Source organism: Protopterus annectens, chromosome 2.part0 (genome assembly GCF_019279795.1).
Source record: "Protopterus annectens isolate FY-2018-M chromosome 2.part0, PAN1.0, whole genome shotgun sequence".
NCBI lineage: Eukaryota > Metazoa > Chordata > Ceratodontiformes > Protopteridae > Protopterus > Protopterus annectens.
The window spans coordinates 701,068,243-701,080,467 of NC_056728.1; positions in this window are offsets into that span (position 1 = coordinate 701,068,243).

Below are 12,225 nucleotides of genomic sequence, written 5' to 3' on the forward strand. Positions count from 1 at the left end.
ACAAACACAAGGTGGAGTGTTTGATTCTCATCTAGACTTAAAATGACCCATAAAGGGCAATTAGCCTGGTATGAATGAGTATCTGTAATATTACTGTATCTGCTGTCTCTACAGAAATACAGAGCGCCATATTTTTGTTATGAGGGAGATGGCTGCAGATATTTTAATAAGCTTTGGTCAGATATTACCAAACTCTCCAAATCAGCATCCAGTCAGAACTACATAAGTTACAGAAAGTATACGTGAAGAAGCTTTGTCGGAACATGCATCAATTGGAAAGGAAGGTGAACTTCATACTATTTTATTAGTGCAGAAAAGGCAAATGTGTAGTTGTAGACAGCCATCACATGATGAATTGTATCCCATTATTTGCAAGTACAACGCTCTAAAAATATTGTCTCCACTTCCAGCTTCTCTTATCATTTCAGTAATACCTGTGCACCATAGCTCTCAACCTGAAATCATCAAAAATCTAGACAAAGGCCCAAGAAAAATAGGTACAATTGACTAAAAATGTGTACACTGATTAACATAAAACTTGTGTGCATTGTTATGTAGCCCCACCCACTCCAGTTGAATTATGAGATACCAACTTTTAAATGCAAATTGAAGAACGGACAAATTATAAAACAGAAAATATGAACAAAACAATAGTGTTTTATTTATATATATTAATATTTGAACGTGTATCAAACTTTGAACTTGTGCAAAACTAAAATACAATTTTCTTTTATAAAAATAAAATGAAATGCTTGTTAACACTCCAACTCAGTATGTTATAAGTACAGCTTAGGCTTATTTTGTATAATTAGGAATTTCTAAATATCATTTAATGCACTGTTATCCAGTATCATGTATGTTTCTGATTCCCAAATGTTGCCTCTTTTACTAATTGTAAAAGCATTCCCAATTTCCAGGTCTTTATACGCTCAAAAAAATCCTTTGGATTCCCTGACATCAAAGAAGAAAATGTTGTTTTGCTCCTTGACTTCCCTTTGTGGCACACCACAAATTGAGGCAGATGCTGCCATTTAATAAGTCCTGTGCTCGGTACCTGAAGGGCAGCAGAGGCAAAACAGACTCCTTAATAGCATGCAGCTCACTTTGGCATGCGAATGAGAAACAGAGAGGGGAGCCATGGGTGTCTGGCTGTGCTCAGACTTCCAGATCCACTGGATTCAGAACGTCTCTCCTAGACCTTTTTTATTTAGTTCAACTCCAGGAATCCTACTTTTGATTTAATTCAACACAGCCAACAACCTCGGCTCCTAACAGCCGACATAGGTAAGGGAAGGCCTTTCAGATTTCTGTGTAAGTTCCTGAGGATATTGCTTCTGAAATTTTACAATAGTCACAAAGCACAGGGCTAGAGAAGGCTCAGTCTAGTAATACAGGTGAAACACTGAAATGCAAAGTTAATTTTGAAATCTTTGTTTATCTTCAGTTGCCATAATACTGGATACATTGGGCATGGTGAGTCATAATAAGTAAAAAAAGTCAGGTCAAATAACTTGAGGTATACTAGAAAAAAAAGCAGAAATGTGAATTTGTACTATTTGCTTTGATGCAGTATTCTGTGGGGTAGGGAGCATATAAATTAAATGTATGAAATTCGCACAACAGTAGCGACATTTGGATGCACAGCTTTTGCATTTCTCTGCTTTATGACAGATGTTTATCAATGCTCAATATACTTAAGTTTATAGTAGCTGTTTGAAAATCTGTCAGCATATTCTTGTAAATGAATAACAAAGTCCATCTTAACAGAGTTGTGCTGGAGAATGATTAGTTTGAGAAACAAATATTTTTTTTAGGAACCAGATACTGTATGCTCTACTAAGGTCATCAACCAATTACTACTACGCTGTCAATGTGTCCACTTGAACTCCAGGAATCAAATGATTGCAGTGTATGTTCCAGCAAATGCAGGCAGTCTGACTGAAGACAGACACGTGTATCTCTTTGTCTTGCAGATATATAATACTACTGTATACTCTGCCTAATTCTTCTCCGGTGTCCCCACTTTTCCACTCTTTTTCAGCAGTGGGGCTCTCTTCATCTTATTTATTCTACAACCCAAGGCAGTCTCTCCTTGAGCTTGTGCTAAGCCATTAAGTGGGAACAGACTCCTTTTATGAATAATTTTCTCCCTGATTTTGTAATTTATCATTTTCCATATTCACTGTGCTATGTCTTGGTCTTCAGAATTATTTTAAGCGTGAACAGTTTTCCAAACTGCAATTTGTGACCAGTGGCGCAGCTAGAGTTTGTGCCACCCAGAGCTGTCATTGAGTTGGTGCTGCCGGGGCTGTCTTTGAGTTTGCTGCCCCTCCCCCTCACAAAAGCATGGTCAAATGGGGCCCCCCAATACACAGCCCTCCCTCCAGCAGCCATTCCAGTGTCCCATTACTTGCCTATTTCTCCTCATTTGCCATAAACACTGTAATGTGCATACTGCTTTATACTTTACTTCTACAATGATTATTTGGATTTCATTTACATCTTTTATTTTAAATTTTATTTTTAAATTTTATAGCACAAACACTGATAGACATCTGTGAAACAAAGCAATGCCATCTCACAATGAAAACAGACTTAGCATTAAAACGCCTCTGCCCTTGAAACTCACATTCATTGAAACAGCATTGAAACCCACATTCAAAGAAAATGCATCTGGCCAGTGATGGATAAAGTTTACCTTTGGGCTGTTTTCAAATCACAGGACCCTTGCACACATATTTAAGACCATGCAAACATACATGTGTTCTTTGGTTCACCTTCATGATTGTATTAAATTATATTCCTTGTATACTACAGCATACTTGTTAGAGCATGTTTGAAATTTATTGTTTTGTACATTTTTCCAGTAAGCAATGAAACAAAATGTATGAACCAATAATTATAAAACTGCCCAATTCAGTACACTTCCATCACAAAAGTTTACTCAAACTTCTGTCATTACAATCCACCAATATCACTAAATATGCACAATCTCTGCAGAAGTAAAAGTCATCTAAATAATTCATCATTAAAGAGATCTGTAACTAATACAGAGGTTGCTGCTAGCAAACAACTTTATATTTCATTGTTTCATCTACAAATAAAGTGCCTGTTGTCCTTGAGGAATTTCGAGAAAGGAATGGATATGGATTCCGTTGTGTATAGAGGGCATGAGTGGACTGACTCTTCTTTCTGCAGAAGTTAACTAACTTAACTTAAATAAAGTTGTGCACAGTGCACACACAGTACAGCTCCAGTCCGGAGTCCGCTCTGCTGAGAATGCTCCTTCCCTGCTGCTGCAAATACAGTCCAAATTACAGAGACATTTTGAGAGTCTCTGAATGAGTCTGACAACAGGCAGTCCTCTGCTTCATTAAACTGATGTCACCACACATGCCCCTGCACGTTGATGATGTTGCAGTGATGCATGGTGACATAATCCATTATTTAAACTGGTAAATAAAAATTAAAAAAAAAAAAAGGGAAAAAAAATCAGAATTGAAGGGGGCCACTCAGGAATTCAGGGCACCCCATTATTTTAACTTCAAAACTGGTAAATACGGATGAATTTGATAAGGTTAAGATGTCTGCTGTGCATGACAGTAGGTCATAGGTGTACAGGGATGGACATTATGTCTACCTTCTGTTCCTCCTATTTAAGGAGGATGACAGATGATGGCTAATTCCTTCAAGAGGAATCTACTGATACTAACTAATCCTTAATGTAGAGAGTCTGAAAGATTCAACTGTCTTAGCCTTGTATCTTCTCCATTTTGCCCCCTTCCTCTTCGTTAAAAACTTGGTTCTCCAGTTCTCACAGTGGCTGCTTTTTCTATCTTCTTCTTTATTTTATCCCTCATTTGCTAATGAAGGTGAAAAATCTAAAAAATTCTAGGCCCATGGTACAATTATTCTTGCGTATCAGAAAGATATCGCCCTCTGCATTCAAACCCATGTTGCTGCCTTCATCATGTGGTAGATCTGTGTGGGTTTTCAGCCAACCCCTAGAACGTGTGCATAACCAGTATTTCTGCATCTGTTTAGCCATGAGCTACATTAGTCAGGCATTTATTTTCTCCCTTACATTAGGGTCTGTCACCTTCCTTTTGATTTGTATTCCTGAAGGTATTCTGATCTTGTTTGTATCCCAGCCTAGATATCCATCTGATGTCACCCCACCCCATCTTCATGAAGCTGCTTATACTTTGACCACTTGGTCTATAGTCCTTGTTAAGTTATGTAAAACACTTCTGCTGTTTCTCCCCTATCTAGAGAAACTCACAGCACTTTATTTTCTCACTTTGAAGAAAAGGTTGCAACCAGGAATTTGTTATGTTTATGCTAGTTATGACCAAATTCATCAAATCAGCATTCCATCACAACCAAATTATGTATTAAAAGATGTACAAAGGGGTGAGTTTGTCAGAAATTAAAATGCGTCTGACTCCATGTTTCTTATTCTGCTTCACTCTACCTTCTACCCATGGCCTCTTCATCAACTACAGATGTGCAGAGATGAGCCTTTATTATTTATTTATTTATTTATTTTATCTTTTGTTGCCCAATTTAGTCCCATTAGGCTAGTACGTTCTTTCTGGGGGTGACCCACGGTGGTATTTATACTATTAGGGAAAATTTGGCCAAGGCTTCTAGGAACTTCCTCTACACTTTTCATTGTGAGGGAGAACACTCTTTTGATTGCACTTCCTGCTTCTGTTTCTGGAGTGGATACTGCTCAGAGAAGCAGGAAATTGTAGCAATGGAGTTGAGAGAGTTGTTTGGTGGTGATTTAGAGCAGAAGAAGGCAGATAAGCCTTCAAATCAGCTTAAAAATGTGTTGAAAGATAAGAGGAGACAAGAGAATAGTCAAGCCTATCTCTGTGTCTCAGGTAGGAGAGTTGAGAGAGAAGGTATATATGCCTTCTAGTGGAGTTCCAGTATTTGGAGATGATGGTAGAAAGACAGTCAAGTCTTCTGTAGATATATTTGAAACAGCAAAAGGCTGCAGAGTTGGAGAAAAGGCAGGCAAGCCTTTTCCAGATTCAGAAGAGATTTTCTAGCAGCAGCTATTCCAGTAAGAGAACCAGCATGATAAGGGGTCTATTATTACAATTGTCCGGTTAGGAGGGTTGCAGGATGTTTTATTAGATAAATTATGTGAGGAAAATGAACCTAACAGTGGCAAGGATATAGCATGGGGAGATATAATGGACAAAATTCAAAATTAGGTACTTTTGATACTAAAAACAGGAGATAGTATGTTGGTATTTTTTTAGGAAAAAGCAAAAAAATAAACATCAGAAAAAGAAATTGTTATGCAACAAAGAAGAAATTATACTGTTAAAATTTTCTCCAAGGAAGAAAGAGAAATAGAAAGATATGAGGTATGGGACAATGTTATTTTATCATTAGGAACTTCTGCAGAGGTAAGAGCTTTCATTCATATAAGCAAAGAAATTTTTGTGATATAATTTTTGAAAATGGTCAGGCAATGGAAAAAAATTTGAGTCAATATGTAAATAAGAAAGACTGTACTTCATTGAATGCTTATGTAGCTAAAACTTTTCAGAGAAACAAAGAAGAAAATTTGTCTTCAATTTAGAACAGAAACTGAAAAAGAGACTTTGAAAAGACATTTAAATAGCATATGTAAAGATGTATTGAACATTTCTAAAGTTTTCAATAGTAGAGGATTATGGACTAGGGGTTGGGATTGTAATGTCATACTAAAAATGGAAAATGATAAAATAATTCATATCCCTAGCATTATAAATACAGATGTTCAAAAAGGTGTTGTTAAATATTGGGGTCAGCCCAAAACTTGTTTCTACTGTGGAAAATCAGATCATCTGATTGTTGATTGTAGAAAAAGGAAATGTTTTATATGTGGTGCAACACATGACAATACAAAAAAAGTGAGTTAAAATATTATAACTGCAATAAGGTAGGCCATATGTGGATGAAGTGTAAAGAAGGGACAGTAGAAATACACAAGGCTACTGTGAACACATTCAAGGGCTTATGGAAGTACCAAGTGAAGAAGAACAGGGACAAAATCATTTTGAAAAAATACAGAAGAAACAGTTGAAAAATGATAATAAAAGTATAACAAAAAAGTATTAAATATAGAAGAAGCTACTGAAGTCAGTGACAAAGAAGATATTACATGGAATATAGTAAAAAAAGAAAAATTCTATAGGTAAAAGTATGAGAGAGAGAGAGAGAGAGAGAGAAATACTGGATTAAACACAAAGGAAAAGAAAGAAAAAAGGTAAATGTTTTATTCTTTTTCCTTAGAACGTTTTCCTAAATAGAAATAATGTTAATTGCAAGATATTAGCATTGAATGCTAACAGTTTTTAGAGCATAGTTAGAAGACTAGTTATTATAGACTGCCCTAAAAATGTGATAGTTATATCATTATACTAGAAGATACAACATTTTTAATGAAAGAAGAAAGATTTCAAACAGAATGTCTGTGGGTTAATGAGATATACTGGAATTTAGGACAAGATTTATGTTCAAGAACAGCAATATTTATGAAAAAGACAGTTAAGGTGATTTATGCTACTATAATTTTAATGGGTAGAATTACAATTATTGATGTTAGATGGAGAGATAAAGTCTATAGAATGGGTGCATTACACGCATGTGTAGCTAGTAAAGAAAGAGAATATATGCTTGCCTTAATATTGAATTAAATTGCTGTTAATATTGAAGTTATTATAGTAGGAGACTTCAATTGTAACTTGTGTAACAAAAATAAAGGGAATGGTGTAAAAATTGTTATAGAAATTATGAAATGTGGGAAGTTAAGAATATGAAGAATAATTCATGGACATTATCACAGAACAATACAGACAACACAGAGAGACTATTTTTTTGCTTCCGGAAGGATGTGAAATAAAAAATGAAAGTACATTAGACACAGGGTTTTCAGACCATAAAGCTATCTGAATAGAATACAGAGACAAAGTTAGTAATTCTAAGATAGGAAATGGTCTAAAAAGAATTAATGAAGTAGAGTGAATAGGTGAGGGTGATAAAAGAAATTTAGAATTATGGGAGGATCTCATACGTATTTGACAGTTATATAAAAATTGGTCTAAATGGTGGATGTCTTTTATGTTATCAAGGATGACAAGTTAAAAAGGAAAGGAAGAGAAAAAGAGTAATAGTAAGTTAAGTGAATAACGTCTAAAAACATTAAAAATAATGAAAATTAATATTTTAAGAAAGAACAAAAGTTATATGCAATAGAGCAAGAAAAAAATAAAAATATATACTTTATAAAGAAAGATATTTCCTATGAGGTTAAAAAGAAAAGAAATAACTCCTTATTTAAATAAAATAGTAAGCAAAAATATGAGAGAATTAACAGACAAAAAGGGATAGTACAGAAAACTGAAATAATTATTTAAACATAGTATTAAAGAACAAAGGATATTCTGGAGCAAGAAAATATAGATTTGGAAAAAAATGTAAGATTAGAAGAATTGGATATAGTATTAATATATAAATATACATAGAGCAACTGGTCTGGATAGCTTAGCATATCAAATGTATAAGAACATAAGAGTAAGTCAAAATATGTATTTCATAGAAGCATTAAATGAGTGATTTAATACAGGATTTTAGTATAAGGAATTATATAATTGAATTTTTAAATCTGTATGGAAAAAAGGTGAGAGAAAATATATGAGAAATTGGTGGCCTATTGTTTTGAGTAATACTGATTATAAAATCTTTATGAAAATATTACAGAAAATAATGGAATCAAAACTTGAGAATATTTTATCAGATTCAATATATAGTATTAAAGGAAATGGATATCAAGAATTATTAATGATTTTTAGAGAAATTGTAGATGACATACTAAATAGATAAGAAAATAGTTTAATTGTGGTAGGATATGAAAGCAAAGCTTTTGACAGTATTCAGCATAATATGCTATGTATGCTCAAAGCTTATAATTTAAGTATGAAAATAAGAAATGTGTGTTACAGCAAACACACACTGAACAAAAATAAAGTTTTGATTAATGGAAGGCTGAGTGAAGAAATAAGTATTAAAAGAGGTACAGGGCAAGGATGTCCTTTTAGTAACATTATATTTTCACTAGTTATGAATTAAATAACTAGTTATATTACTTCAGTAGATGATAGTGTTAGATATAGGACATTGAAAGGTTTGATATAGCTATAATGTTATCATATGCAGATGACATAATTCTAGTTGCTAAGCATTTTAACGGAATGGACGATGTTATAAGCAAGTTGTATTTGTGTTTAGATAAAAGTGGTATGTGTTTGAACACAGAAAAAAGTAAAGGTTTAGGGCATGAAGTTATTGAATTCAGCTCTCAAGAAATAAAGTTATTGTGTATTTTTTTAAAATTGTTTTTTTATTTAACATTTGTTGACCGGGAAAGTCTGACTAGGTTCCACAGATCCTGTTTTCAGCAGAGGCCTGGGGAGAAATGCTCCAGAAGCATGTCTTTAGAAATGTGGGAGGAAATTGGAGTACCCGGAGGAAACCCACGCGAACACAGGGAGAACATGCAAACTCCACACAGAAGGCACCCCAGCCGAGAATCGAACTGGAGAACCTCTTGCTGTGAGGCGACAGCATTAACCGCTGCACCACTGCGCCGCCCTATTATTGTATGTGCATTACATTTGGAAAACAAGATGTATTACTACAGTGGGAAACATTATGAAAAAAATCAAAAATGTGTTCTTTTAGTATGTCTTTTAAACTTTCCTTCAAGAAAAAAATGTATTTGTTTAACTTTGCTGTATTAGGAAATATTTCCTATATAGCTAGTGTGTTTAGTATGCCATTGTCCATTGAAAAATATATTATTAATACTATCTTCTCCTTAGTCTTAGTCACTCTGTATGTCAGGGCCCTTGTTCTGCTCAGAAGCAAAATAAAATACCTCTGTCAGTCTCAAACCCCAGACCTTGTACACACTAGACTGCATGAAGTACCACTGAGACATGGTAAACATACAACAAATTGGTGCTGAAATCAATATATCATGCATCAGAATGAGTTAATGTAAAGGACAAACAGGAATGCCATAACATAAATCCTGTTCTGTGGATCTTTACCAGCAGTTCTTGTGGAATTGCATTACATGACTGTGAAAAGAGAACCAGCCATTCTAGCAGGAAATACTGTTACAGCAGCACTTTACAACCCCCACACAGTATCATAGCAGGACAAACACTAGCATATCTGATTATGGCAGAGGCCATACTTCCCAACTGTGACTAATTTACAGGCATGTCCCTGATTTCGAGACAGGTTTTAGCTGTGTCCCTCTGAATACCTCTGAAAGCTCCTGACGTTAGGCAGAAAGGTCATGAATTACACTTAATGAATAATGAAAATAAGTAAGAATTAGACACTGCTTGTACTTCAGGAAATGTGTATTAATCCATATGCTCTGTTTCTCTCAAAGTCTCAACCTAATGTCCCTAATATTGTAAAGGTGTACTTCACTTCTACCTACTTTTCCCTGAGTCTGTTCAAATATGTACCTGAGTGTTTGAGAGGCCTGGCAGAGGCAGAAACACACAGACATATCAGCTATTCTGCTGTTACACACTGTGCAAATAGCTTTGGAAGGAGTTCCAGAAGCATACCCTTATGTAGGAGTACAACACTGAAATACCAAGGGATATAGCCATGTACTGGTAGCAACCAACTGTGACAATGCCATTGTTCCAGTGCTGAAAAGACCGGTGTGGTGCATAAAGAATAACAGGCTAACCTCTGGCTACCATCTGGATAGGTCCACAGTTGGGAGCTACGCAGACAGACTACTTGCCTTGGTAAACTAACAGGTACACAGCAACCCTTTAAGTCCAGCAAGATAAAGTTCACACATTAATACATAATGCTCTCTGTCCTTCTGCACCCCTACCCAAATGTACAATAAACCTGTGTGTTCAGGGTCTACCAAGGATGAAGGTGGGCATACTCAGTACTGAAATTTGTCCAGTTTTCTTGAGCCGCCTGTGCTAATGTCAACACTAAAAAAGCACAAACTGTTCAAAAGTGAGTAAATTAATATTCACAGTATAGCAGTTCACAAACAGTTCATGCACCAAATGAATACATCTCAATAACTACTTTTGTATGGCAGTTAATTGTATAAGTAGAAAAGAAACTACATACTCCCATGTATCTTGTGTTAGCATTTGTAGGGGTGAGTACAATTCTACACTGACAACTGTGTAGTGGAAGTGGCAACATTCAGGTCTGAGTACAACATTTAAATAACTGGCTACACCCTTAGCTTCAGATATAAGAGCTATAGCAACCTTCTGACTTACAGAACGGTGTCCACAGCAAACAAGCATGGGCTCCACTTTGGAAAGCTGAAAGGGCTACGCCTACCTGACATAGCAATTTATAGCATTGGGTTGCTATGCTAGTGAGTACTGCAATTACCACACAGCAGGCTGCATACAATTACCAAATGGTGGCCATCAATTGGTGCAGAGGCCATCACATGCACATGTGCAGATACCTATAAAAGCAGGCTGTACTGAGAGAGAGAGAGAGACCAGTGGAAAAGAAATAAATAAACCAAATATACAGCAAACTGAAAACTACGAACTCATACAAAGGAAAGGTATGTAACAGATATGTATTTACTGGCATGTAGTAGATGCATTTGAAGACTACTCTACATACTTTGAAACATCAATATGTGGCAGCAGTACGTATCTATGCACAGATGCCCTGCATAACTACTGCCATGGACAAATCAGTGTGTAGCTGTGTGCAGTGGGATGTAACTGTGATATATGTAGCTCAGCATTAAATGTCAAACATCTGAACCATGTTATCTGTGTTCTCTACAATAGTGTGGACAATGGCTGTTTGGGGGAGTAGCACATACAGCTATATAACCATGGATGTGACAGAGTAACACATGCATGATAGTCATATCAATGTGTAGCTTAGCATTGGCAACTGCTGTACCAGGCTAGTATGCTAATCTAGCATTTGCAGCTATGTATACACCTTCTAATATTACTGTGTGCTCACACGTGTCACTTGTTCATGTTGCAGCAAGGCCCAACAGGTCAGCCGTGAGGTCCAGGGACTTACAACAGTGTGGACCTTGTGTGTGTAAGGCACACACATATGGAGAGATATATCTGTGTCAGATATATTAGCATCTGTACATGTGCATAGAGCAAAGCACATACTGCAACTGTTTCTGAAGGGAGGTCATATATATGTTGGTGAAGGTTGTTATGTGCATATTTGTATGTAGGTAGTAGTGTGTGGCAAACAAGACAGCATACAGTGCTGGTATAGGACATGTGGTGGTTAAATGCTCTGGGTGTGATTTGTTAAGTTTGCAGTGTTGCAGCCACTGAGACCTGCTAAAGCCACATAGGCTAAGAACACCTTCAATGCATTTCGCACAAGACTGTGCAATATCATTACATAACTGTATACCTCACATACTTCACATAATTGAGATTCCCACCATGAAAGGTGGACTGCATATGTGCCTATATGTATAGCTATATGTACACCAATGGATGTTTATATGTATGTGTATATCTATATCTATATATATATATATATATATATATATATATATATATATATATATATAGAGAGAGAGAGAGGGAGAGACAGAGTCATATTTACTGCGACAGATGCCTGTTGACAAAGCCATGGCCTCAAGCTCAATGTCTGAAATTCATTGGCATCCCTTTTGCTAAAAACTCTGTACCCATGAACTACCACAAAGGTGGTAGTCGACTTAACACCGAAAGTGTGATAAGAGACCATGGGACACAGGTGGACAGTAGTATCCCCCTTGATAATCACAGTGCCACACTAGTCATGTAATCTGTCTACATGGCACACCTCATCACAAAAGCTGTGTCATCCAGGGAAAAAGAGGTCAGTGTTCCCCTCTACTCATCACTCACAAAACCCATTATAGAGTACAATGCCCTTCTGCTATGTACCTCACAAGACATCTACAGCAACTGGAAAGGCCACAGACATACCTCACAAAGAGTAATACTGTCCTCAAACAGATGCCCTATGCAGACCGTCTCACAAAACCACAGCTAGACTGTGTCGCATACTGGCAACCCAGAGGTGACCTCTGCCTAACATACAAAGCTATGTCAAACCCAGAGCTGTTGGACATGCTCCACGTAAACAGATCACAATCCC